Source organism: Ornithorhynchus anatinus, chromosome 1, assembly GCF_004115215.2.
Source record: "Ornithorhynchus anatinus isolate Pmale09 chromosome 1, mOrnAna1.pri.v4, whole genome shotgun sequence".
NCBI lineage: Eukaryota > Metazoa > Chordata > Mammalia > Monotremata > Ornithorhynchidae > Ornithorhynchus > Ornithorhynchus anatinus.
This window is the reverse complement of record NC_041728.1, coordinates 111,631,881-111,657,638: the sequence shown is the minus strand read 5'-3', so window position 1 is coordinate 111,657,638 and position 25,758 is coordinate 111,631,881. Positions and strand designations below refer to the sequence as shown.

Below are 25,758 nucleotides of genomic sequence, written 5' to 3'. Positions count from 1 at the left end.
GTTGGTGGAGGCTATACAGTTGCAGGAAGGGAACCATGTTACTAGAAGTAAAGCTCTGCCAAATGACTAGTATGGTTGAGGTTCAGGTATTTGGTGGGATGTAGCCACCTCCAGCCCTACCAGTAGCTTTAGCAAGCCCACTGCTGCTGCCTGCCTTTTCAACAGTACTATCAATCAGTCAATCGGTGGTGGTAATAATAATAATAACTGTGGTATTTGTTAAGCACTTACTATGTATCAGGCACTGGGGTGGATACAAATTGGACACAGTCCCAGTCCCACATGGGGCTCACCATCTTAATCTCCATTTTACAGATGACGTAACTGAGGCATAGAGAAGTGAAATGACTTGCCCAAGGCCACACAGCAGACGAGAGGCAGAGTCGGATTTAGAATCCACAGACTTCTGGCTCCCAGACGTGAGCTCTACACCATGTTGTTTCCCCTGTAATTACCAAGCGCTTAATGTGTTCAAACTACTGTGTACTGAGGACTTGGGAGAGTACAATAGAGTAGGTAGATATGACGCCTGCCCTCAAGGAGCTTACATTTATTGAGTGCTGACTTGGTGTGATGCATTATCCTGGGTGGCTGGGAAGTACAGAAAAAAAGAAGGGGCATGCTCCTTGCGCACAGAGTTAACATCCTAATCAGGAAACTGGACGGCAAAAGCTCCTGCCCCCTCCTTCCCGATCTATCCTTTGTCCTGAACTGGCAAGGGGAGGACCAAAGCTGAACCACTGGAACAAAATGTTCTGTGAACGTCTAATACCCAGCAACTTTTTTGTTTAAAATCCTAGTAGAGCCAAGTAAAGAACATCTTCCATCCACCCTATCCCTCATCTTCTGCTCTGATTTGGCCAGAGAGACAGTCTCTGGTGGCAAGATCCCCTGTGCATCTGACTGTGAGAGTAGAGCTGTGGGTCCTGGGCATGGGGAGAAGAGGAAAGGGGAATTGCATGAAATATTTTTCTTTTAAATTGCTGACCCTCAACTCACAGCATTTTGAAAACCCAGCCCATCTCATTATCCTGCTGAGGTAGGCCAGATGACACAAAACAGCATTTGGCTCTATCTCTTGCTATGCAAACACGAGCACCAAAATTTATATATTCCCCGTTTGATTTTTTTTAGAATAAAATGATTGGCAGCAATAGTTTTTTTCAGAATAAAACCTTTCCCTCTTAGAACAAGAAAATGAATGCTTTGCACAGATATAAACTCTCTGGTTGCTTGAGTGCATCTCCATGGAAACACCCACCTGTTGGAAGTTTTAATAAGCATATACAAGGTTATTTTATTTTACATTTTATTTCAACAAAAACGTGAATGGAATAGAAATCTCAGAACTCTGGGAAATTTCAGTTGCCCCGCTTAAGGATTTTAGGAGAGAAAACCTGTATTATAAATTCATATTTCCTAAGGTTCACAGACTCCAGTGTCCTTCCAGAATAGATTTGTCAATGGACTTAGAGACAAAAGCAGGATGGGGAATGCAACTTTTGAGGTTATTTTCCTGCTAAGGGGAGACTGTATAATCAACCAGGCATACTGCAGCATTATCTTCTCTGAGTAGCCTAAAGATGTAATAGGGCCCAATTCCTTACCCTTTCATGTGTCCCTTGGTAGAGTAGAACTGGATTATATCGTACCACTAGAAATTTAGGGTCTCCGGTGGCTTGCAGACTGTTCTTTGTTTTCAATGGATCTTTCCTAGTAAAAATGAATATATTTTTTACAAGGCAGATGTGTTTATTCAAGAGATATACATAGACATAGGTGTTCCCAAAGTGCAGTTCCTGTTTGTTTTTTCCAAAATACAGAAAAAAATATTCTGTTATCTAGCTCAGTGGGGGAATCTGAGGTGCTGGTGAGCAAAATGTTTTAGTTAGCCAGCTGCCTGAGCTCTGCATTGCCATTCTATGGACTGATGGAGTCTTCCATTGAGAATGATGACTGAACCTTAGTCCTGATGCTTCGCGGCCTAGAACTAGTGGGAAGGAATTGATTTTGGTGATAGTGGGTTTTTTGTTTTTTGTTTTGTTGTTGTTTCTTAATGATTTTTGTTAAGGGCTTATTATGTGCCAGGCACTGTACTAAGCTCTGGGGTAAATACAAGTTGATCAGGTTGGAAACAGTCCCTGTCCCAAATAGGATGCCCAGTCTTAATCCCCACTTTACACATGAGGTAACTGAGGCCCAGAGAAGTTAAGACACTTGCCCAAGGTCACATAGCAGACATGTCAAGGAGTCGGGATTAGAAACCAAGTCTTCTTACTCTCAGGCCTGTAGTTCTTCCACTAGGCCACACTGCTTCTTTCCTCAGCACCACTCCTTAACCCTCTTTCCTGCCAGTCACATCCTTCCTGGGCCACCAAGTGCAATGAGCAAATAGGTAGGCAAGAGTAAAGGGCATTGTGAAGTGTGTTCAAGTTCAGTAGCTTGTCGTGGGCAGGGAATGTGTCTGTTGCTGCATTGCACTCTCCGAAGTGCTTAGTACAGTGTTCTGCACACAGTAAGCACTTGATAAATACAAATGACTGACCAACTTACTCATGTGGGGCCAAAGTAACCATGACAGAATGCCAACGCTGTGCCGTACTTCCATGACCCAAGAGGTGGTTACCTCCTGCTGTGTGACCTTGGACAAGTCACGTCATTTCTCTGTGCCTCATTTACCTCATCTGTAAAATGGGGATTAAGACTATAAGCCTCATGTGGGATGGGTACTGTGTCGTACCTGATTAGCTTGTATCTATCCCAGTGCTGAGAATTGAATCTGACACATAGTAAGCCCTAAGCAGCAGGTAATGTAGATAGAGAAGTAGCGTGGCTCAATGGAAGGAGCATGGGCTTGGGAGTCTGAGGTCATGGGTTCGAATCCCAGCTCTGCCATTTGTCAGCTGTATGACTGTGGGGAAGTCACTTAACTTCTCTGTGCCTCAGTTACCTCATCTATAAAATGGGAATGAAGACTGTGAGCCTTATGTGGGACAACCTGATTACCCTGTATCTACCCCAGCGCTTAGAACAGTGCTCTGCACATAGTAAGTGCTTAACAAATACCAACATTAAATTAAATCAAATTAAATAACGTTTAAAAAAAACAACAACACTGAGGTGTTTACTGTCTTCCCTACCCAGTTGTTTTTCAGGATTCTCACAAGATCCATCCAGCCCACTGAATAGCCCTGGATCATTTTTAAGTCAGAAGCCTTCTTCACTGCTGGCCCAGCCCAAACAGGCCTTCCCTACTTGCAGAAAGCAAACTAGAAACCATGTCTTCTGAATCCCAGAGTTGTGCTCTTTCCACTGGACCTACGGTATGACTCTACCTTGGACTAACATGAGCTAACTTTGATCCGTGTAATAAGAAAAAAAAGTTCCTTTTTAAATTGGTTAGCTCAGTGACTGCAGTGGGTTCAGGGAGCTGACTAACTGGCTGGGTCAATTCTAATTTATGGTGGAGTTGAGGCCCCTGGATATCCTGTTCCTCTGCTAACAGCTCAACCTATTATTAAGCACTCAATAAATATCATTTATGATCGTGATGATGATGGAGAGGGGACTGTTTTTCAGTCAGATTGGCAGACATCTCAGTTTCTTGGCATTTTCTTGTATGCCTTTCGCCAACCAGCCCCACATCCCACTAATTCATTTAGTTGTATTTACTGAGTGCTAACTATATTAAGCCCTCGGGAGAGTACAATACAACAATAAGCAGACACATTCTCTCCTCATAATGAACTTACAGTCTAGATGGGGGGGGAGGAGAGACAGACATTAATATTCCCCTCTTCAAAGCCCTACGGAGAGCTCACCACCTGGAGGCCTTTCCAGACTGAACACTCCCTTTCCCTCTGTTCCTCCTCCCCTCCCCATTCCCCCATCTCCTCCTCTCTGCTCTTCCCCCTTCCCCTCCCCATAGCACTGGGCATATTTGTATATATTTATTACTCTATTTATTTTGTTAAATAATGTGTATATACCCATGATTCTATTTATCTTGATGATATTGACACCAGGCTACTTGTTTTGTTCTGTTTTGTTTTGTTGTCTGTCTCCCCCATTTAGACTGTGAGCCTGTTGTTGGGCAGGGATTGTCTCTATTGCCAAATTGTCCATTCCAAGCACTTAGTACAGTGCTCTGCACATAGTAAGTGCTCAGTAAATATGACTGAATGAATGAATGACAGATATGTACATAATTGCTCTGGGGCTGGGAAGGGGGGATGAATAAAGGGAGCAAGTCAGGGTGATGCAGAAGGGAATGGGAGAAGAGGAAAGGGGGGTTTAGTGAAGGAAGGCTTCTTGGAGAAGATACGTCTTCATTAAGGCTTTGAAGGTGAGAAGAGTAATTGTCTATCGGCTGTGAGGAGGGAGTGGAGATGTTTCAGGCCAGAGGCAGGATATGGGTGAGGGGTTGGAGGAGAGATAGACAAGATCAAAGCACAGTGAAAAGATTGGAATTAAAGGAGCAAAGTGTACGAGCTGGGTTGTAGTAGAAGAGTAATGAGGTGAGGTAGGAGGGGGCAAGGCAAATGAGTGTTTTAAAGCCAATGGTGAGGAGTTTCTGCTTGATGTGGAGATGTATGGGGAACCACTGGAGTTTCTTGAGGAGTGGCAAAACATGGCCTGGACATTTTTGCAAAAATAATGATCCAGGCAGCGGAGAGGTAGGAGGCAGGGAGGTTAGCAAGGAGGCTGATATAGTAATAATAATAATGATGATGATTGCATTTGTTAAGTGCTTATTATGTGCAAAGCACTGTTCTAAGTGCTGGGGGGCGGGGATACAAGGTGATCAGGTTGTCCCACGTGGGGCTCATAGTCTCAATCCCCATTTTACATATGAGGGTAACTGAGGCACAGACAAGTTAAGTGACTTGCTCAAAGTCACAGAGCTGACAAGTGGCAGAGCCGGGATTAGAACCCATGACTCTGACTCCCAAGACCATGCTCTTTCCCCTGAGCAACGCTGCTTCTCTGTATAGTAATCAAGGTAGGATAGGATGAGTGATTGGATTAACTTGGGAGCAATTTGGTTGGAGAGGAAAGGATGGATTTTTTCGATGTAGTGAAGGTCAAATCAATGGGATTTAGTGATGGATTGAATATGTAGGTTGAATGAGAAAGAGGATTCAAGGATAAAGTCAAGGTTACGGGCTTGCGAGATAGGAAGGATGGCGGTGCTGTATCAGAGTACCGTGGAGAGGTGGTCTTCCAGCCAAAATGCTCTAACATGAGCTTGAATAAAAATCCATAGACTTCCTAGTAGTTAGGACTCGTGACCATATAATACATCTTTGACTTCCTTAAGAAAAGTGAAAAATAAAGGCCATCTAGAGGAGAATATTCAAGCCCTTGGCAAAGAAACGTCCACTAAAATATATCAGATTGAGTTCTTAAAACAGAAAAAAAAATAAAGTTTCAGTCCAAATTTATTTTTCTTTGTGAAACATCTACTAGTTGCAGTCCACCTCCACAACATTGGAGGGTACTGGGGGACAGGGACCGTGTCTACTTATTCCACTGTGTCTACTTACTTCCAAGTGCTTACTGTAGTGCACTGTATAAAGTAAATGCTCCGCAAATCCCACTGATTGATTGACTGAACCCCAGTAAAGAGCAGATTCAGCTTATATTTTGGAGTTTTTCTTTAAAGAGAGTGTTACAATGATGCGACACTTAATACACTGTGCTGCTCTCTTTAAATATGACAACAAAAAAATAAATCAATATGACCTTCACGCTTAGAAGCAAGCCAAAATTTCCTTAAAAGAAACAAGGTTACATAATGTTGATTCATTTAAGTTGGCAAATTCACCTCTTCACAGTCTCATTTAAGGAACAACTGAGGATGCCATCCTTATTCTCAGGACTACTGGGTTGCTGCCATGGAATTAGATTCTTCAACTCGACCTATAAATTTCATATAAACAACGCTGAGCTGTCTTTCCTGGAAAAAAAAAAAAGCTGTGACATCTGTTTCCACGTTTCCTAATTCTCATGCGATTCAATATTATTCTATGGGTTTCTGGGAATCGGAGGAGGCAGAGGGATGCTAAGCGTAACATTTTCCTATACAGAAAATTGGGGCCTACCTTTTTTGGAGAAAATTCATGATTTGCTGATTTGTGAGAGGTAATCCAGAAGGATTACTGAGAGTCGCAGGCAAATAGATTGGGGAATCGATCTCCAATCAACTGGTGTCACTTCTTCAAAGTGCTTAACTCAAATCCCTAAAAAGAAGGATTTTGGTAGAGCTCCAGGTGTCAAGATGGCAGTCTTAATGGAACATCTGAAACTGTTTTAAAGGGTCAGTCTTAATGGAAAAAGTAATTTTCAGGCCTTGCTTTCAAAACATGTGTATATTTTAAAAATTATACAAAAGTCTTTGATAAAATAGGACAAAGAATTCAAGTTGAACTATGAGACTCTTCAGGTCAAACTATGAGAAGCAACCTGCCTTAATGCATAGAGCACAGGCTTGAGAGTCAGAAGGACCTGGGTTCTAATCCCATCTTTGCCACTTGTCTGCTGTGTGACCTTGGGCAAGTCACTTCACTTCTCTGAGCCTCAGTTACCTCATCTGTAAAATGGGGAGTAAGAGTGTGAGCCCCAAGTAGGAAAGGGACAGTGTTCAATTTGATTAACCCCAGCACTTGGAACAGTATTTGGCACAAAATAAGTGCTTAACAAACACTTTTTTTTTTTGGCTTGCTCTGTTTTCCCAGAATCCAATCATCCAGGGCCAGGGACTGAGGACTGAGCACTGATCTTCTGAACCTGTCTGGAGAGAAAGCACTAACACAATTGGCTTCAAAGCTCTCCATGACCTTGTCCCCTCCTACCTCACCTCCCTTCTCTCCTACAACCCACCCCGTACATTCCGCTGCTCTGCCGCTAACCTCCTCACTGTGCCTCATTCATGCCTCGACCCCTGGCTCACATCATACCTCTGACCTGGAATGCCCTCCCTCCTCACAGCCGACAAACTAACTCTCTTTCCCTCTTCAAAGCCCTACTGAGGGCTCACCTCCTCCAGGAGGCCTTCCCAGATTGAGCCCTCCTTTTCCCTCTGCTCCTCCTCCTCTCCCCATTGCCCTACTCCCTCCTTCTGCTCTACCCTCTTTCCCTCCCCACAGCACTTTTGTATACTTGTACATATTCATTACTCTATTTTATTAATGATGTGTACCTATATATGATTCTATTTATCTATTTTGATGGTATTAATGCCCGTATACTTGTTTTGTTTTGTTTTGTTGTCTGCCTCTCCCTTCTAGACTGTGAGCCCATTGTTGGGTAGGGATGGTCTCTGTCTGTTGCCGTATTGTACTTTCCAGCTGCTTAGTACAGTGCTCTGCACACAGTAAGCGCTCAATAAAAACAATTGAATGAATGAAATATAATATTTCTATCCTTTGTGTTCTAAGAGAGTGTTCTGATAATAACTATCTGGAGCGTGAGCCCTGTGTGGGATAGGGTCTATGTCCAACTTGATTATCTTGTATCAACCTTAGAACTTAGCATAGTGCTGAACACATAGTAAACACTTAACAAACACCACCGTGATTATTTGGCGGTGTGGTGAAGTTTAAATTACAGCTGCATAACCAACGGTTTCTATTACAGTAAATGTCTGTGAAGACTATCCAGTGTAGGTGAACGGGATCTGGAGCATTTGCAGAATCTAGAATTTGATAACTCTCTCTCTTGCATACACCATCTACTTGAAGTGATCAGTGAGAGCCAGCCCATTTCTGAGCACACAGCAGGCCTGTCTGTCTGCTACTATTCCCTCAACAGTCTGCTGCTATCACATTTTTTTTATGCCATGCTGAAAATTATAATGCCAATTAACTCAGCACTTTTTATAGCTTTTCCTCTTCCCAGACAGAGTTCCTATTATAACTGTGGTATTTGTTAAGTGCTTACTACGTGCCAAGCACTGTACTACATGCCGGGGTAGATTCAGCCGTCAAATAGGGATTAAAAGTGTGAGCCGCACATGGGACAACCTGATTACCCTGTATCTACCCCAACTGAGAACAGAGCTTGGCACTTAGTAAGCACTTAACAAATACCATAATTCTTACATGAGATAATCAGGTCCCACATGGGGCTCACGGTCTAAGTAAGAGGGAGAGCAGGTATTGAATCCAAATTCTGTAGATGAGGGAACTGAGGCACAGAAGAAAGAAGTGACTTGCCCAAGATCACACAGCAGAACGTGGTGGAGCAGAAATCAGAACCCAGCTCCTCTGACTCCCAGTCCTGAGTTCTTTCCAGTAGGCCTTTTTACTTATCAAGGGAAAATAAATAAAAAACAACCTTAAATCCTGGGCCTTTTTTCCTTCAAGGAAGGTTGTTGTCCAACTTCAACCGTGTAGATTCCAATTCGGGTTAATGTAATCTCTTCCAGCTACCCATTTTTTTGCTATAACATCTTACTTCGACCTCTAACTAGCTACGCTGAGCGGATCTGAGCTTCTGAGCAGTTTTCATATTTTTCTCTAAAGAACAACTGCATTCAAACAGCTGATGATGCTTTAATTTTCTTAATTTCTGAATTTGTTGGACATCCATCTTGGACTGAGATTCTTGGATTCAAAAAGAGTGAAGCAGAAGTTGAAGTGCTCCTGGCTGTAGAAGGTGAAATTCATTCATATTCTTTCATAAACAAATTAACAGTGAGTTGCTAGTGTGTTTTCATCCCATAAAATCACCTTGGCAACGCCGATAGAAAAACAGCTTGAACATTTCCTCGGTGCCCCCAACCATTTCTAGAATCTGAGATTTCAATAGCACAAGGAAGGAGGAATGACTAGCAAAATCTCCTCATCCCTCTCTCTCTCTCCCTCTCTTTCTCTCTCCTTTTTTTTTACATTTAAAATAAGTGTTGGACTGTTCCCAGAACACTGAAGAATGCTATGGAGGAGAAGGGAAAAATTTTGGACACCAGAAAACACCGGTTGGATTTTTCCTGAAAAGGAGATTTGCGTTCTGAATTTCTCTGTGGGGGTGGAATGATGTTTGTTTCTTGAATGTGGGAGGGCAGATTTTGTTCACATCTGAGATTCTTGACTCAGTAAGTGGACCAGCACTACAGCTTATTCCTGGTAATCTGTGACTGGCTAAATTGGCTCAAGGGGCATCCAGAAAAAAATAACAACAATAAGAATTATTATTATAGTATTTTTTAAGCAGTGGACAGGGAATGTTTGTTCATAGTATAGTGCCCTGCACACAGTAAGCACTTAATAAATATGATTGTCTCACTGACTGACTTAATAATGTACCAAGCACTGTACTAAGCACCAAGGCAGACACAAGACAATCAGGTCTGCCGTGAGGTGCACAGTCTAAGTAGGAAAGAGAACAGGTATTGAATCCCCAGGTTGCAGAAACACAGAAAAGTTAAGTGCCTTGCCCAAAGTCACACAGCAGCAAGCAGGAAAGCTGGAATCAGAACTGAGATCCTCTGACTCTCAGGCCTGTGCTCTTTCCACAAGGCCAAGCTGCTTCCCTAGGATCTCAGAGATTCCAGTCACGTTCTGGCTCTGTCCTTATGCCTGTTGGCTCTGGGACTGAGTAGACAATGGCCTGCAACCTCTACCCCCTGCAGTCTCTCCCCAGACAAAACAGAATCTGCCAGTTGCTAAATACAACATGCTGTGTGCCCTAAGCTTCAGAGACACTTCCAGGGAAACTTGAAACCGGGTTTGGGTTTTGTTCCGTAAACCCATACCCATGTTTCTTCCTGCTTTCTCTCACTCCAGAGAAAAGGGAGTCAGGGTCAGCTGTCTTTCTCCACCTCCCATCTCCTACAATTTACACTCTCACTCTGGCCAAGTGCCTTCAGCTCCACACTGGTGCCTTTTGTCTCTCCCAGCACTCTTTGCTTCTCTAAGGCCTCCCTTAGCTGCCTTTTCTAGAGGCCTCCCAGTGACCTGAACCCTCGCCAAATAGTAATACAAAAATACATGAAACAGATGTGGACAGGTTTTCATTTTGCTAAAACTAATGGAGTCTCAGGAAACGCAAAAGGCCACCAGAAGCTGAAAAAATAGCACGCCATTATCCCCACACTGTACTGCTTTTTATTTCTGTCCTTTAACTGCTGCACAGGTCCGCTCAGTTCGTTCATTCAATCGTACCGATTGAGCACCTACTGTGTGCAGAGCACTGTACTAAGTGCTTGGCTCTGCACAGTTCAAGCTCCTGATTTTAATGGCTGAGTTTCGAAAAACAAATAATCGAGCGAAAACACTTCAAAATGAAAATGTCCACTAGAGGATGAATATGCCCCAGGGATTGGCTGCTGAGGGTTAATCCAACCCTCTGTTTATCACCAAAGTGGCGGATAGCTCTGCTTCTTGTGGAAAGACATAGATTCCCATAGGGTTTCTTGAAAACTCTGATTCTGCCTGCCCTCATTTAAGGTCAATCAGTCATATTTTTTGAGTGCTTACTGTGTGCGGAGCACTGTACTAAGAGTTTGGGAGAGTACAATATAACAATAAACAAATTCCCTGTCTGTGGTGAGCTTACAGCCTAGAGGGGAAGACAGATATTAATATAGATAGATAAATTACATATGTGGCACGGCACTTTAAATTCTAAGCTCACTGTGGGCAGAGAATGTGTCTATTTATTGTTATATTGTACTCTCCCAAGAGCTTAATACAGTGCTCTGCACACAGTAAGTGCTCAATAAATACGATTGGATGAATGAATGAATGAATGAATGAATGAATGAATGAATGAAACACTCTCCCCAACAAAGGGGTATAGCAGTAGATTTTTGGGAGACAACCTCAATTTAAAGATAGGCTGGGGGTGTAACCATCTAGAAAAGGCATGCAGGTCTTGTGATTCCCCCCAAGTGGGGGGCACATTTAACTCCAGAGAGGCAAAGAGCAATCTTTACAGACACTCAGTGATGAATGAAGGTCAGTTATACCTAGGTCTCTCAGGAACAACTTTATACTTAGAAAGAGTCCCATCATCAAGAACAGTGTGGACCAATGGAAAAAGCATGGGCCTGGGAATCGGAGGATCTGGGTTCTAATCCCAACTCTACCACTCGTCTGCTCGGTGTCCTTGGACAAGTCACTTCACTTCTCTAGTGCTTGGTTAGCTCATCTGTAAAATGGGGATTAAGACTGTGAGCCCTAAGTGGGACATGGACTGTGTCCAACCTGATTAACTTGTATTTACCAAGTGCTTTGTTCAGTGACTGGTACATAGTATATGCTTAACAAATACCATTAAAAAAATAGTATTGTCATCGCATAAGAAGGATAGTCATATATACTGGGAAAAAAAATGATGGATGACCATTGGTTGTATATAGTCTTCCCCTGAAAAGATCAAGGTAGTTGAAAGGAGAATGAATCATGTAAGGGAGCAGTATGAAGCCACTCCATGGCCCCTCCAGGCTAAAAGACTACAAATAGGGGGTGGATTTTGCCTGTCCCATGCTGGATCTTATTGTGGCCTGATCCAACCCCGATCCGTGAGCTCCCATCCTGAGGGACTCTTCTGGGCCCTATCCTGGCCCCTTGCCCTAGCTCTTGCTGTTGGTGGCAATCTGATCATTCCTAGCTTTGTTTAATAGTAATTGAGTGATGTCCCTCTCAGGGTAGTACCTGGAGAGTTTCCAGAACTCTACCAGCTTCGACTACGGGAGAGAGAGCCAATCATAGGCATAGCTATTCCATTCCTAGCTTGGGCAGTAGCTAGCAAGTGGAAGGCAATCTGCTACAAGTCAAAACTCACCTGTCCTGGGCAGCAACGGCATGGGAGATAAATTCTAGGATGGAGACTCAAGTTTACTGTGTGGAAGGAGGCAATGGTATATCACTTCTGTATTTTTACCAAGAAAACTCTATGGATACATTGCCAGAATGATTGCACATGGAGGTGGAGTGCCTGGTCATGTCACCCCCCTCCTCACAAAAATCTCCAGCGGTTGCCTATCAACCTTTGTATCAAGCAAAAACTCCTCACTATTGGCATCAAAGGTCTCTGTCACCTTGCCCCCTCCTCCCTCACCTCCCTTCTCTCCTTCAGCCCAGCTCACATACTCTGTTCCTCTGCTGCCACTAATCTCCTCACTTAGCCTCGTTCTCCCCCGTCCCGCCGTCGACCCCTGGCCCACATCCTACCTCTGGCCTGGAATTATCTCCCTTCTCACATCCACCAAACTAGCTCACTTCCCCCTTCCAAGCCCTACTGAAAGTTCACCTCTTCCAGGAGGCCTTCCCAGACTGGGCCCCCATTTTCCTCTGCTCCTCCTCCCCTCCCCATTGCCCCTACGCCCTCTCTCTAATCCACCCCCCTCCCTGCCCCACAGCACTTGTGTATTTATGTACATATTCATTATGCTATTTATTTTATTAATGATGCATATATATCTATAATTCTATTTATTTATATTGATGCTATTGATGCCTGTCTACTTGTTTTGTTTTGTTGTCTGCCTTCCCCCTTCTAGACAGTGAGCCCATTTTTGGGTAGGGATTGTCTCTATCTGTTGCCAAACTGTACTTTCCAAGTGCTTAGTACAGTGCTCTGCACACAGTAAGCACTCAATAAACATGATTGAATGAATGAAGATTTGTCCATGGCATCGCTATGGACTGGGGACAACTTGAGGACATAAGACAAGACAATCAAGTGGCATCTGAAGCCCTAGTCACTTGGAAGCAAACTCTGCCCAAACTGGAATAGGTTTAGGCTCTCTCCCAGTGGGAAAGATTGCCAATGAATGGTAGTTTTGCAAAGATATGGTCTTCTGAGACACTGGAAGCATTGGGGCCTGCTCTTTTTTTTTTTAACATAGCATTTGTTAAGTGATTACAATGTGCCAGGTACTGTACTGAGTGCTAAGGTAAGTATAAGATAATCAGGTTGGACACAGTTCATGTCTCACTTGGAGAGCATAGTTTAAATCCCCATTTTACAGAGAGGTAACTGAGGCCCAGAGAAGTGGCATTCATTCATTCATTCAATAGTATTTATTGAGCGCTTACTATGTGCAGAGCACTGTACTAAGTGCTTGGAATGTACAAATCGGCAACAGATAGAGACAGTCCCTGCCCACTGATGGGCTTACATTCTAATCGGGGGGAGACAGACAGACAAAAACAAAGCGGTAAATAGAATCAAGAGGATGATCATCTCATTAATACAATAGCAATAAATAGAATCAAGGGGATGTACATCTCATTAACAAAATAAATAAAGTAATAAAAATATATACAGTTGAGTGGTTGAGCACAGTGCTGAGGGGAGGGGAAGGGAGAGAGGGTAGGAGCAGAGGGAAAGGGGGGAAAAGAGGGCTTAGCTGAGGGGAGGTGAAAGTGGGGTAGAGGGGGAGCAGAGGGAGCAAAGGGAAAAGGGGACATGATGTGCCCAAGGTCACACAGCAGACAAGTGGTGGAGAAGGGATTAGAACCAATGGCCTTCTGCCTTCCAGGCCAATGCTCTATCCACTACGCCACACTGCTTCTGAATACGGGTGTGGTTGAAAAGTGCAGTGTGAGACCTACAGTCCTGCCCTCATTGGGCACACAAAGACTGGGCTTCCCAGATGTTTGGAATATACACCATAGGTGGGTGATTAGATGGCAGTGAAATTAGAAAGGCCTTTCTTTCTGATGGTGTGCTTTCTTCTCAAAAATAATTTCCAAAATGGCTTCTTCCACATCCAAGGATAATTTAGGGGCATGCACACAAATACACATTTTCTCTCTCACTCTCTTTCTGTCTGTCTCTCAAAAGATCTTTTCAAGTGGCCACCCACAGCTACTTCCTTTTACAAAAGTAAATCCCTATCCACAGGAGTGAGAAAAAACCCAGTGCTAGGAACAACAGTCTTGGCAGAACAGTGCTTGGCAAGTGAGGTAAAAAACAGTGGTTGCTCACATGGCTAAAGCTGAATATGGGTGGTACATACCAGGAAAATGTGAGAAGTCACTTGTAGTTAGGCAAGGGACATGAGGAGGCAAAACCAGATAGGCTGATAGAGGACTTTGGCAGAGAATTGTGGAAAATTAAAGGAAATTTCATTCTAACCCCCACTTTTCATTTTCACCTTTTCTATTTTCTAGTTAAAATTTACTATTCCAAGTTATTTTGTTCCTCAGTAAAAAATAGTGCTGAAAACTCAAGCCTAAAAACGGGTGAGGGAGAAGTGAGTGGGAAGATCAGGGATGGAAAAGACCACACGATGAAATTTAGAGTTTTCATGTTGGATAGTCTACTGAACTGGTGCCAGGTCCCCTCAAGGTCTTGGACTGCCTATACTACTTGATACATTATTTATTAATGAATACTGGGCTCTCAAAAGCACCTAAATTCTAAAACAAAAAGCTAACATCCGAGTTTGTCTGGAAGGGCCATCAAGACATTTTTTGTGGGTGTCCCATCTACTCTTATTCACTCATTCTTTCATTTGTATTTATTGAGCATTTCCTGTGTGCAGAGCACTGTACTAAGCACTTGGGAGAGTACAATGTAACAATAAAGAGACACATTCCCTGCCCACCACAAGTTTACAATCTCCAAACTAGGAGACCAGGGTTCTAACCTCTGCTGTGTCACTCGTTTGTTGTGTGACTCTGTTCAAGTCACTTAAAGCCACTGTATCTTGGTTTCCTCATCTGTAAAATGGGATGTAATATCTGTTCTCCTGCCATATTATATTGTGAACATACTGTGAGAAAGGGACTCAATCTGATCTGATGGTAGTATATCTATCCGGTGCTTAGCGGAGTGCTTGGATCATAGTAAGCACTTACCAAATACCAGTTATTATTATTGCTTTCATAATTATTGATTATTTATTATTAATTATTATTTGCAGTGCTTGTTCTGGCCGATTCCCCAAGAATAGAAAAAGATGAGTGGTCCTTTGGAAGACAGGAAAGGGGAAGGAAGAACATTCTATGCAGGCTAGGAAATAGTACAAGGTGAGACGAAGGGAGGATTGTATAAGGGTGAAAGGAGAGCTGAATTGAGGAGAACAGATTTGGAATGGGGACTGGGAGAAAAGCACAACCAGACCATACACACCCACCCGCCCCCCACCCCCCAGCCCTTTTCTCCACTCCCTTCCACGAGAGAACTCTTCCTCACACATTCCCCCATCCCCTCTTTGACCTCCTCTGCCTTCCCAGCACCATGCACACAGTATCTATCACAAAAAAATGGGAAGAAAATTCATGTTGTTGTGCTATTTTAGACCCTCCACTGCAAGGCTTCTCATCCTGGACTCCAGTCCTATTTTGGTTCAGTGCTCTGCTTTGGATAGAGGAAAGAGATAAGGGGAGAAAGGGGAGTGAAAAGGAGAGAGTGTAGAGCACAGGCTGAAGCTAGAGTTCACTGGGAAAAATTAAGTTCTGGGTGATGAAAAAGGTACAAGAATGTATTCTTGGTTCACCCTTACAGAGAAAAAGAAAGGCTGACTATAAACATTTATATTTTGTCCTGCAGAGTATCCTGCTATGCTCTTCTGGAAAAGTTTTAGAACGAATGTGAATTCATCACAATGTAATGGAACCATGATAAGAACAAAGCTTTGGGCCTGGAAATAACTGAGTTTAAAAGATACCAATCTTTGGGGCAACTACAAATATGGCCTGCTGTGAAAAATATAGGGTTGAGGAATCAGAGAACACTCAGGGACCTCAAGAAGTTACCTGTGCCACCCCCTGCATCCTGGCAGATGAAGGCTGAAAACATTTAGTCAGATAATTATTCTTCACAAAAAAAACCCTCCAAGAATGGAAATCCCCATCCCCACTCCATCTAGGCTGTAAGCTTGCTGTGGACAGGGAACATTTCTACCAAATCTGCTGTATTATTGAAGTTAATACAGTGCTCTTCACAGTAATTGCCCAATAACTGATTGATTGAATAAATACCACTGACTGACTGATTAATCAGGGAGCATACCAAAGAGTTGTAACCCCTTTACAATTAAAAAAAAAGTCTAAAAAGTAAAATTTGCTTTTATTCATTATTTATCCCTCTGGGTCATAGAGTATCCAATGTTGAGGATTCTCTTCAAAATTACTCTTTATAAACAAGTATTTAAATATAGTCTTGTCTTCTTCAACCAAACAACCCCTTTAACCTTTCATCAAAGGACCATTTTCCATAACCCTGACAATTTCTTTTTGCTCTCCACTGAAAATTTCTCTTTTTTTTCCCCCAGTGACAAAAGGTGGACCCAATTCTTCAAGAAAATTCCGATCTGGTCAGAATGTAGTGGAATGATTCCTTCCCGGATCTTGCAGGGCACACCTCTATCACTATAGCATGGCCTAGTGGAAAGACCAGTGGCCTGGGTTCTAGACCCAGCCCCACCACTTACCTGCTGTGGGACTTTGGACAAGTTACTTATCTCTTCTGTGCCTCAGTGTCTTCATATGAAAATGAGAATTCAATACCTGTTCTCTCTCCTGTGAGCCCCGTGTGAGGCAGAGACTATGTAGAACCTAATTATCTTGTATCTACCCCAGGCCTTAGTACAGTGCTTGGCACATAGTAAGTGTTTAACAAATACCAAAATAATCACTACATCCTAGTGCTGCCCTAGACTTTAAAAGTGTCTGCCCTGATATAGTGATATGTTTAATACCTGTCTCTAGGACCCCCAGGTCTTTGTCTGCCCCTTTGTTTCTGCCTGATTTGGGGCTGTGCCTTTTGGGGGGCTGATGCTGCAATCCAGAGCCTCAGTCTGAATGTCAGTGTGAACAAAATTTTGCCATCTGGAATAAAAAAAAAAGCAGTATTGCCTAGTGGAAAGACTATGGGCCTAGTAATCAGAGGGCCTAGGTTCAAATTCTACCTCCACCACTAATCTACTGTATGAGCTTGTGGAAGTCACTTAACTTTTCTTTGACCTCAGTTACCTCTACTCTAAAATGGGGATTAAAATGTGAGCCCCATAAGGGACATGGTCTGTGTCCAACCTGATTATTTTGTACTTATCCCAGAGCTTAGTACAGTTCCTGGCACATTGTAAGCATTTAACAAATACCATAAAAAAAAAGCAGAGACAGAATCAGAGTCTAGAGTGACGTTAGAAGGTCACCCAGTCTATCCAGCCCATCTTTTTCCTTAAAGCAGGACCTGGGATTGAAAGTTACTTCGAACATCAGTAACTGATGAGAAGCAACGCGGACTAGTGGAAAGAGCTCTGTCCTGGGAGTCAGAGGACCTGGGTTCTAATCCTGGCCCAACCGCTTGCCTGCTGTGTGACCTGGGTAAGTGCCTCATTTTCCTCTGCTGTGAAATGGGGATTCTCCCTCCTCAGACTGTCTCCATGTGGGACAGGAACTGTGTGCAACCTGATTAACTTATATCTACCTTAGTGCTTAGAACCGTAGTTGACACAGAGTAACAATAATATTAATAATTATAATGGTATTTATTAAGCCCTTACTAGGTGCCAAGCACTGTTCTAAGCACTAGGGTAGATATTAGGTAATAAGGTCCCATTTGAGGCTCACACTCTTACTCTCCATTTTACAGATAAAGTAACTGAGGCAGAGAGAAGTTATGTGGCTTGCCCAAGGTCACATAGCAGATAAGTGGCAGAGCCAGAATTAGAACCCATGTTTTCTGACCCTCAAGCCCGTACTCTTCCCACTAAGCCATGCTGTTTCTCTAGTATTTTTTAAGCACTTACTATGTGCTGAGAACGTTTCTAAGTGCTGGGGTAGATACCATGTAATCGAGTTGTCCTAAGTGGGGCTCACACTTTTAATCCTCATTTTAACTGAGGCACAGAGAAGTTAAGTAACTTGACCAAAGTCACACAGCTGACAAGTGGCGGAGCCGGGATTAGAACCCACGACCTCTGACTCCCAAGCCTGTGCTCTTTCCACTATGTCACACTGCTTCTCTTAACAAGTACCATTAAAAAAAAAAAGCCTATATTTCCTCTCAGGTAAGTTTGAGAATTTAAATTCTAATTGTGTCAGATAGAAGTGATTGAGAGCTTTCCTCTCCTACGTATCCCTAATTTGGAAAGACACTGCTGGTACCATTCTTGGTTATAAAGAGTTGAAGGGAGGGGAAGGAAGTATAGTAACCAGTAATCGCAGGCTGGGATGAATGGAAACTTTCAAACTTGCATAAACTGGGTAAGGTGAATAGATGTGTGAATGCTCAGTCCGTTGTGAGGGCTGATTCAAGGAAGCCATCCGTGAAAGAAGCAGTACAAAATGTAACAAAACAAATCACTCCATCAATGATATTTGTTATTATTATTACTAGTAGTAGTAGTAGTATTGTATTTAAGCACTTTCTATGTATCAAGCACTGTTCTAAATGCTGGGGCAAATTTGTGTATGTTTTTTGTTAAGAACTCACAATATGTTGAGCACTGTTCTAAGCCCTAGAGTAGATACAAGTTCATCAGGCCGAATACAGTCCCTCCCACATGGGTGTCACAGTCTAAGTATTAATCAATCGTATTTTTTGAAGTCTTACTGTGTACAGAGCACTGTACTAAATACTTGGGAGAACACAATATAACAGAGTTGGTAGACCTGTTCCCTGCTCACAGTGAGCCTATGGTATAATAATCATATAAAGAAATAAATTATGGATACGCAACGTAAGTGCTGTGGAGCTGAGAGGGGTGAATAAAGGGTGCAAAGCCAAATGCAAGGGTGACTTGGAAGGGAGGGGGAGAAGAGGAAATGAGAGCTTAGTCAAGGAAGGCAGCATGGAGGAGGTGGACTTTTAATGAGGCTTTGATGGTGGGAGGAGCAATTGTTTGTGAGGTTTGAAGAAGAAAGAAGATACAGGCCAGAGGCAGGATGTGGATGAGAGGTTGGCAGTGAGGCAGACAAGATTCAGGTATAGTGAGTAATTTGGAATTAGAGGAGCAGAGTATGCCGGCTGGGTTGTAATTAAGAAATCAGAGAGGTAAGGTAGGAGGGGCAAGATGACTGAATAATTTAAAGCCTATGGTAATGCTTTAAAACATTATGGGAGAAGCAGCATGATCTAGCTGATAGCACACTGGCCTAGGAATCAGAAGGACCTGAGTCCTAATTCCGGCTCCACCACTTGTCTGCTATGTGATCTTGGGCAAATCTCTTCACATCTCTGGGCCTCAGTAACCTTATCTGTAAAATGGGGATGACAACTGGGAGCCCCATGTCGTACATGGACTGCGTCCAACCCAACTGCCTTGTATCTACCCTAGTGATTAGTAAAGTGCCTGCCACATAGTAAAACCCTTAACAAATACCATTTTAAAAAAAAGAGTTTCTGTTTGATATAGAAGTAGATGGGCAACCACTGGAGGTTCTTGAGGAATGGGGAAACATGGACTGGATGGTTTTGTAGAAAAATGATCCAGGTAGAATAGTGAAATATGGACTGGAGTGGGGAGAGGCAGGAGGCTGGGAGGTCAGCAAGGTGACTGACTAAGGCAGGAATAGAATAAGTGTTTGGATCAATGTGGTAGCACTCTGGAAGGAGAGGAAAGGGCTAATTTGAGTGATGTTGTGAAGGTTGAACTGCCAGGATTTTGTGACAGATTGGATATGTGGATTGAATGAGAGAGATGAGTACAGGATAATGCTGAGGTTATGGGCTTGTAGGATGGGGAATACGGTGGTGCTGTCTACAGTCATGGGAAAGTCATGGGGAGGACAGGGTTGGTTGAGAAAATGAAGAGTTCTGTTTTGTACATGTTAAGTTTTAGGTGTTGCTGGGCTTTCCAAGTAGAGATGGCGAGTCTGTGAGGAGAGATATCAGGGCTGGAGGTGTGGATTTGGGAATCATCCTCATACAGATGGTAGTTGAAGCCATGGGAGTGAATGAGTTTCCAAAGGAGTGGATGTAGATGGAGAATAGAAGGGAATCCAGAACTGAACCTCAAGAAACTCCCATAGTTATGGGGTGGGAGGGCAGAGGGGGAGCCCATGAAAAACAATGATAAGGAGCGACCACGGAGATAGGAAGAGAATCAGGAAAGGGCAGTGTCAGTGAAGCCAAGTTTGGATAATGTTCCCAGAAGACGGGGGTGGTGACAGTGTCAAAGACAGCTCAGAAGTCGAAGAGAATTAGGATGGAGTAGCGGCCTTTGGATTTGGCAAGAAGGAGGTCATCGGTGACCTCAGTGTTGGCCATTTCAGTGGAGTGAAAGGAACGGAAGCCTGATTGGAAGGGGTCAAGGAGGGAATTGGAGAGGAAGTGTAGGCAGTGGGTGTTATCAACTCGTTCAAAGAGTTTGGAGAGGAATGGTTAGGAGGAAGATGGAACGATAAATGGAGGGAGTCATGGGGGGGGGGGGGGTGAAGGAAGGCAATTTTTTTTAGGATAGAGGAGACATGAGTATGTTTGAAAGCAGTAGGTAAAAAGGCATTGGAGAGTGAACATTTGAAGATGTAACTCACAGACAGAAGTAGGAAGGGGCAAATGCTTTGATAAGGTGCAAGGGGATGGGAACAGAGGCATAGACAGAGGGGGTGGATTTTGAGAGAAGGAAGGCTACAGCCTTCAGATACTGCTGGGAAAGATGGGAGAATTGAACAAAAAGCAGGAGGAGGGAGGGAATCGAGAGGAAAAGGGAAGATTTTAGGGGGAATTTAGTTATGTAATTTATTTGAATTAATTTTTATGCATTTAGAAACATTAAACAAACTTATTTAATATTAAAGTTATTTAAGTTTTACTTAATTTAGATATAAAGTGAAACTACTTGTAGGTCATTGAAATCTCTGGCTTTTTGCATATTACCAAACTCCTGATACATTTTTGTAGGGAGAAAAGTTCTACAAACTTTTATCAAAGTTGGGCCTGATGTAAAAAGTGCATTTTTACGGCTTGAGCTAATACTATACAAAAGAGCTTCACTGAAAGGTAAAATATATGTCCTCAAACTAGTATGCTAGAGCACTGCGGTCCGGGGTACCGACAAACCTTGGTAATTCACCACCAGATTCTGAAAGAAATGTGAAAATAGATATGCCCTCCTTTCCCTCCCCACCCCTCTCTATTCAAACTAGTGCTGTATTGCTTAGGCCCAGGATTAAGCATTTCTCCAGACAAGCTTATAAATTAGAAAGTACAACTTGCTCTTATCAAGACTCCTGTAAAGATCCAACGTGTTTACACAGAAGATCTCTTTGAAGGTCTTGATAACTCCTGCCATAGCATCTGGAATGTCTGAGAGTTTAAAAAGTCATCCTTCCTGGGAAAACTTTAAACACTGTGTAACATGCCAGGAAGGACATATTTAGATACGGCTTGAAATACTTATTTTACTGAGGCAGTCAGAAGGGCATCGTATCTAGACTCTTATCTCCTTTCATTCTTGTGTGTTTGGCAACTTACATATCTCCTTGTCTCTTCCAGTTATTGTAAACTCCTCGAGGGCTGGGATTATATGTTGTACTTTTATTGTATTTTTCCAAGGGCCCCATACACTGCTCTGAACATAGTAAGCGGTTCAATCAATGCTCTCAAAGATAGTGATGATGGTGATGCTGAGAGAAGCAGCATGGCCTAGGGGGAAGAGCATGGGCCTGGGAATCAGAAGACCTGGGTTCTAATCTTAGCTCTGCCTCTTGCCCACTGTGTGACTTTGGTTAAGTCCCATAATTTGTCTGGGTCTCAGTTTCCTCATTTCTGAAGAGGGGATTCAATGTCTGTTCTACTTCCTACTTAGTCTGCGAGCACCTTATGAGACAAGAAGTGTGTCCAACCTGATTGACTTGTATCTACCCCAGTGTTTAGCATTCATTCAGTTTATTCAATCGTATTTATTGAACACTTACCGTGTGCAGAGCATAGTACTAAGCTCTTGGGAGAGTACAATGCAACAATAAACAGACACATACCCTGCCCACAACGAGCTTACAGTCTAGTGGGAGAGACAAACATGAATATAAATAAATCAATTATATAATAATAAAATTACATCATAACAATATATAAATTGCATAATAGTAAAAAATATATATTATTTATATAAATAACTCCTGGGGGGCTTCGAGGGGGGATGAATAAAGCGAGTTCTTGGCACATAGGAGAAGCTTAACAACTACAACAATTATTATGAAGCTTTGCACACAGTAAGTGCTCAATAAATACAATTTAATAAAAGAAAGAATGAATGATGATGATAATGCAGAGAGCAGTCAAGGACTGGAAAACCTAAATCTATAGTCGCTGCTTGCATTTCCACTCCTCCAATTCCCCCCTCAACCTTCTGCAATCTGGCTTCTACCCCATTCACTCTGTGGAAAAGACCCTTTTCAAGGTACTCAATGATCTTCTTGCCAAATCCAGTGGCCTCTACTCCATCCTATTCCTCCTTGACCTCTATGTTGCCTTTGACACTGTGGACCACCCTCTTCTCTTGGAAACATTATCTAACCTTGACTTCACTGACACTGTCGTCTCCTAGTTCTCCTTCCATCTCTCTCACTGCTCCTTCTCAGTCTCTTTGGTGGGCTCCTCCTCTGACTCCCAACCTCTAACTGTAGAAGTATCTCAAAGCTCCCTTGGAAAACTCTTTCATTCCCATGGCTTCAACTGCCTTCTCTATCCAGATAATTTCAAATATTTTTTTTTGGTATTGCATTTGTTAAGCACTTACGATGTACCGAGCTCTTTATTAAGTGTTGGAGTAGGCACAAGTTAATCACTTGGACACAGTTCCTGTTCCACATGGGGAGCACAGTCTTAATCCCCATTTTACAGATGAGTTAAATGAGGTACAAGAAAGTAAAGTGATTTACCCAAGGTAACACAACAGATAAGTGGCAGAGGTGGAATCAGAACTCATAACCTTCTGACTCCCAGGCCTGTGCTCTATCTTCTATGCCATGCTATTTCTCAGATTCACAGAAACCAAGACTGAAAGATACCTGAAATGTTATTCAGATTCTCTCTCTACTGCCAGGCTGAAACACTTTTGACCATTCCAGTCAGAAGAGGATAAATCTTTTATTTCAAAGCCTCTGAAAAGGAGAATCCTCAACTTTCAGCAGTCACTCAATCCAATATCCAACCATCTCTTCCTGTCCCCTCATCCCAGGCCATCAGTTCATTATGGGCAGGGAATATGTCCGCTAATTCTGTTGTATTGTACTCTCCCAAGCACTAGGTACAGCTTTCTGCAAATAGTAAGTGCTCAATAAATACCATTGATTGATTTATTGACTGGGGCCGCTTTGAGGTATAATGATGATGAGGATTGACAGTACAGCAAAGAGCCCCCAAAAGATGCTCACAAGGATGTAGCTAGAAAGACTGAAACCCAAGTCTGTCAAAGGAGCAAGCCAACAGCTCTTAGCTGAGAAATATATGCTTCTGGGATCTTTCATATGATGGTGGGTTTTTTCCCTGAACAACCATTATAATAATAATAATGATGTTGGTATTTATTAAGCGCTTACTACGTGAAGAGCACTGTTGTAAGCGCTGGGGTAGATACAGGGGAATGAGGTTGTCCCACATGAGGCTCACAGTCTTCATCCCCATTTGACAGATGAGGGAACTGAGGCCCAGAGAAGTGAAGTGACTTGCCCACAGTCACACAGCTGACAAGGGGCAGAGTTGGTATTCGAACCCATGGCCTCTGACTCCCAAGCCCGGGCTCTTTCCACTGAGCCACACTGCTTTGCATTATGGTGATGATCCTAGGGGATCTTTCCAAAGGGCAGAGATCCCTGGAAAGAGGTATAATGGAAATATAGGATTGACTTGCACTACAGCAAACATCTGCTCCACTCTACTGGTGAACATCAGCCATACCATGTGGGCTCAGTAGATTGATCTAACCAGTCTAGGACTCCTTAGGCTTGAAGGAGTGCTCATTCATTCATTCATTCATTCATTCATTCATTCAATCACATTTATTGTGATAGCTGCCCTCCATGACATCCACCCTCACCTCTGAGAGGTTCCTCAGTGGAGATCAGCATCAGGAACGACCGGTCCACTGAATGGCAACTCTTTTCAGAGAACTGCAGAGATACAGAAAACATGTCAGCGTGGCTCAGTGGAAAGAGCATGGGCTTGGGAGTCAGAGGTCATGGGTTCGAATCCCAGCTCTGTCACTTGTCAGCTGTGTGACTGTGGGCAAGTCACTTAACTTCTCTGGGCCTCAGTTACCTCATCTGTAAAATGGGGATTGAGACTGTGAGCCCCATATGCGATAGGGACTGTGTCCAACCTAATTTGCTTGTATCCACCCCAGTGCTTAGGACAGTGCCTGGCACATAGTTAAGTGCTTAACAAATACCATAATTATTATTATAATTATTATTACTAGTAATACTAGTACTACTATTAGAGAAGCAGCGTGGCTCAGTGGAAAGAGTACGGGTTTCGGAGACAGAGGTCATGGGTTCTATTCCCAGTTCTTCCACTTGTCTGCTGTGTGACTTCAGGGAAGTCACTTGATAATAATAATAATAATAATAATGGCATTTGTTAAGTGCATCTCTTTGCCTCAGTTATCTCATCTGTAAAATGGGGATTAGGACTGTGAGCCCCACATAGGACAACCTGATTACCTTGCAACCCCCCAGTGCTTAGAACAGTGCTTGGCACATAGTAGGCCCTTAAATACCATTATTATTACTAATAGTAGTAGTATTATCTGGAAGAAGTAGTAGTACTTATTGGGTGCTTACTAGGTGAGCTGCACTGTACTAGGTCTCGGCAGTACAGCATTACAAAGTGACATGGGGCTGGTTCTACAACCAAACAGAGGAAACAAACATTAAGTAGTTTATTCATTCAATCATATTTACTGAGCGCTTACTGTGTGCAAAGCACTGAGCTAAGCGCTTGGGAGAGTACAATATAATAACACTGTTGCTGGTCCCATTTTCACTTACAGTGAGAGGCCTCCACTATATGCCGGGAAGAATGGTGGATGAGGATATGTCCTAATTCTGAGACCCAAGGAGCCTGAAATGTTGCTCTCTAAGCCACTGTACCCTAGTGATTTTGTTTATATTTTCTGTATTTGTCTATGTTCTGTTTTAATAGTTCACTATTTCTGATGTATCTGTCTCCAGTCTTTTCTCCCCACTAACAATCTTAGATTATGAACCCCTTCCCCCCATAGGACAGGGACTATGTCTAATGCTTCCCGGGTAGTCTTTTCCAGTGCTTAATAAAGTGATCTGAACACAGTAAGCACTTATAAATACTATTACTAGTACTACCACTGTCAAAATAAATAATAATAATAATGACTGGGATTTTTGTTAAGCACTTACTGTGTGCCAAACACTGTTCTAAGTGCTAGGGTAGATAAAGGTGATCAGGTTGGATACAGTCTCTCACATGGAGGTCACTGCCTTAATCCCCGTTTTACAGATGAGGTAACTGACGCACAGAGAAATGAAGCGACTTGCCCAAGGTAATTCTAGCTTGCTAGAGCTAATCCTAGCTTGGTAGAGCTAGGATTAGAACTCAGGTCCAGTGACTCCCAGGCCCATATTAAAAATAATAATTATGCTATTTGTAAAATGCTTACTATGTGCCAAGCACTGTTCTAAGCATCGGGATAGACACAAAGTAATCAGCTTGTCCCACCTGGGGCTCACAGTCTTTATCCCCATTTTACAGATGAGTTAACTGAGGCACAGAGAGGTTAATTGGCTTGCCTAAGGGCACACAGCAGACAAGAGGCAAGGTTGGATTAGAACCCACGTCCTCTGACTCCCAAGCCCATGCTCTTTCCACTAAGCC

At 42.9% G+C, this 25,758-nt stretch overlaps 1 non-coding gene across 1 annotated transcript; it reads left to right on the top strand.

Moving 5' to 3' along the window:
* The first annotated feature begins 11,639 nt into the window (after positions 1 to 11,639).
* LOC114816079 lies at positions 11,640 to 11,777 on the top strand. Its single transcript, XR_003763855.1, has one exon. It is a non-coding gene; the product is annotated as a small nucleolar RNA SNORA7 (small nucleolar RNA).
* The last annotated feature ends 13,981 nt before the right edge of the window (positions 11,778 to 25,758 follow it).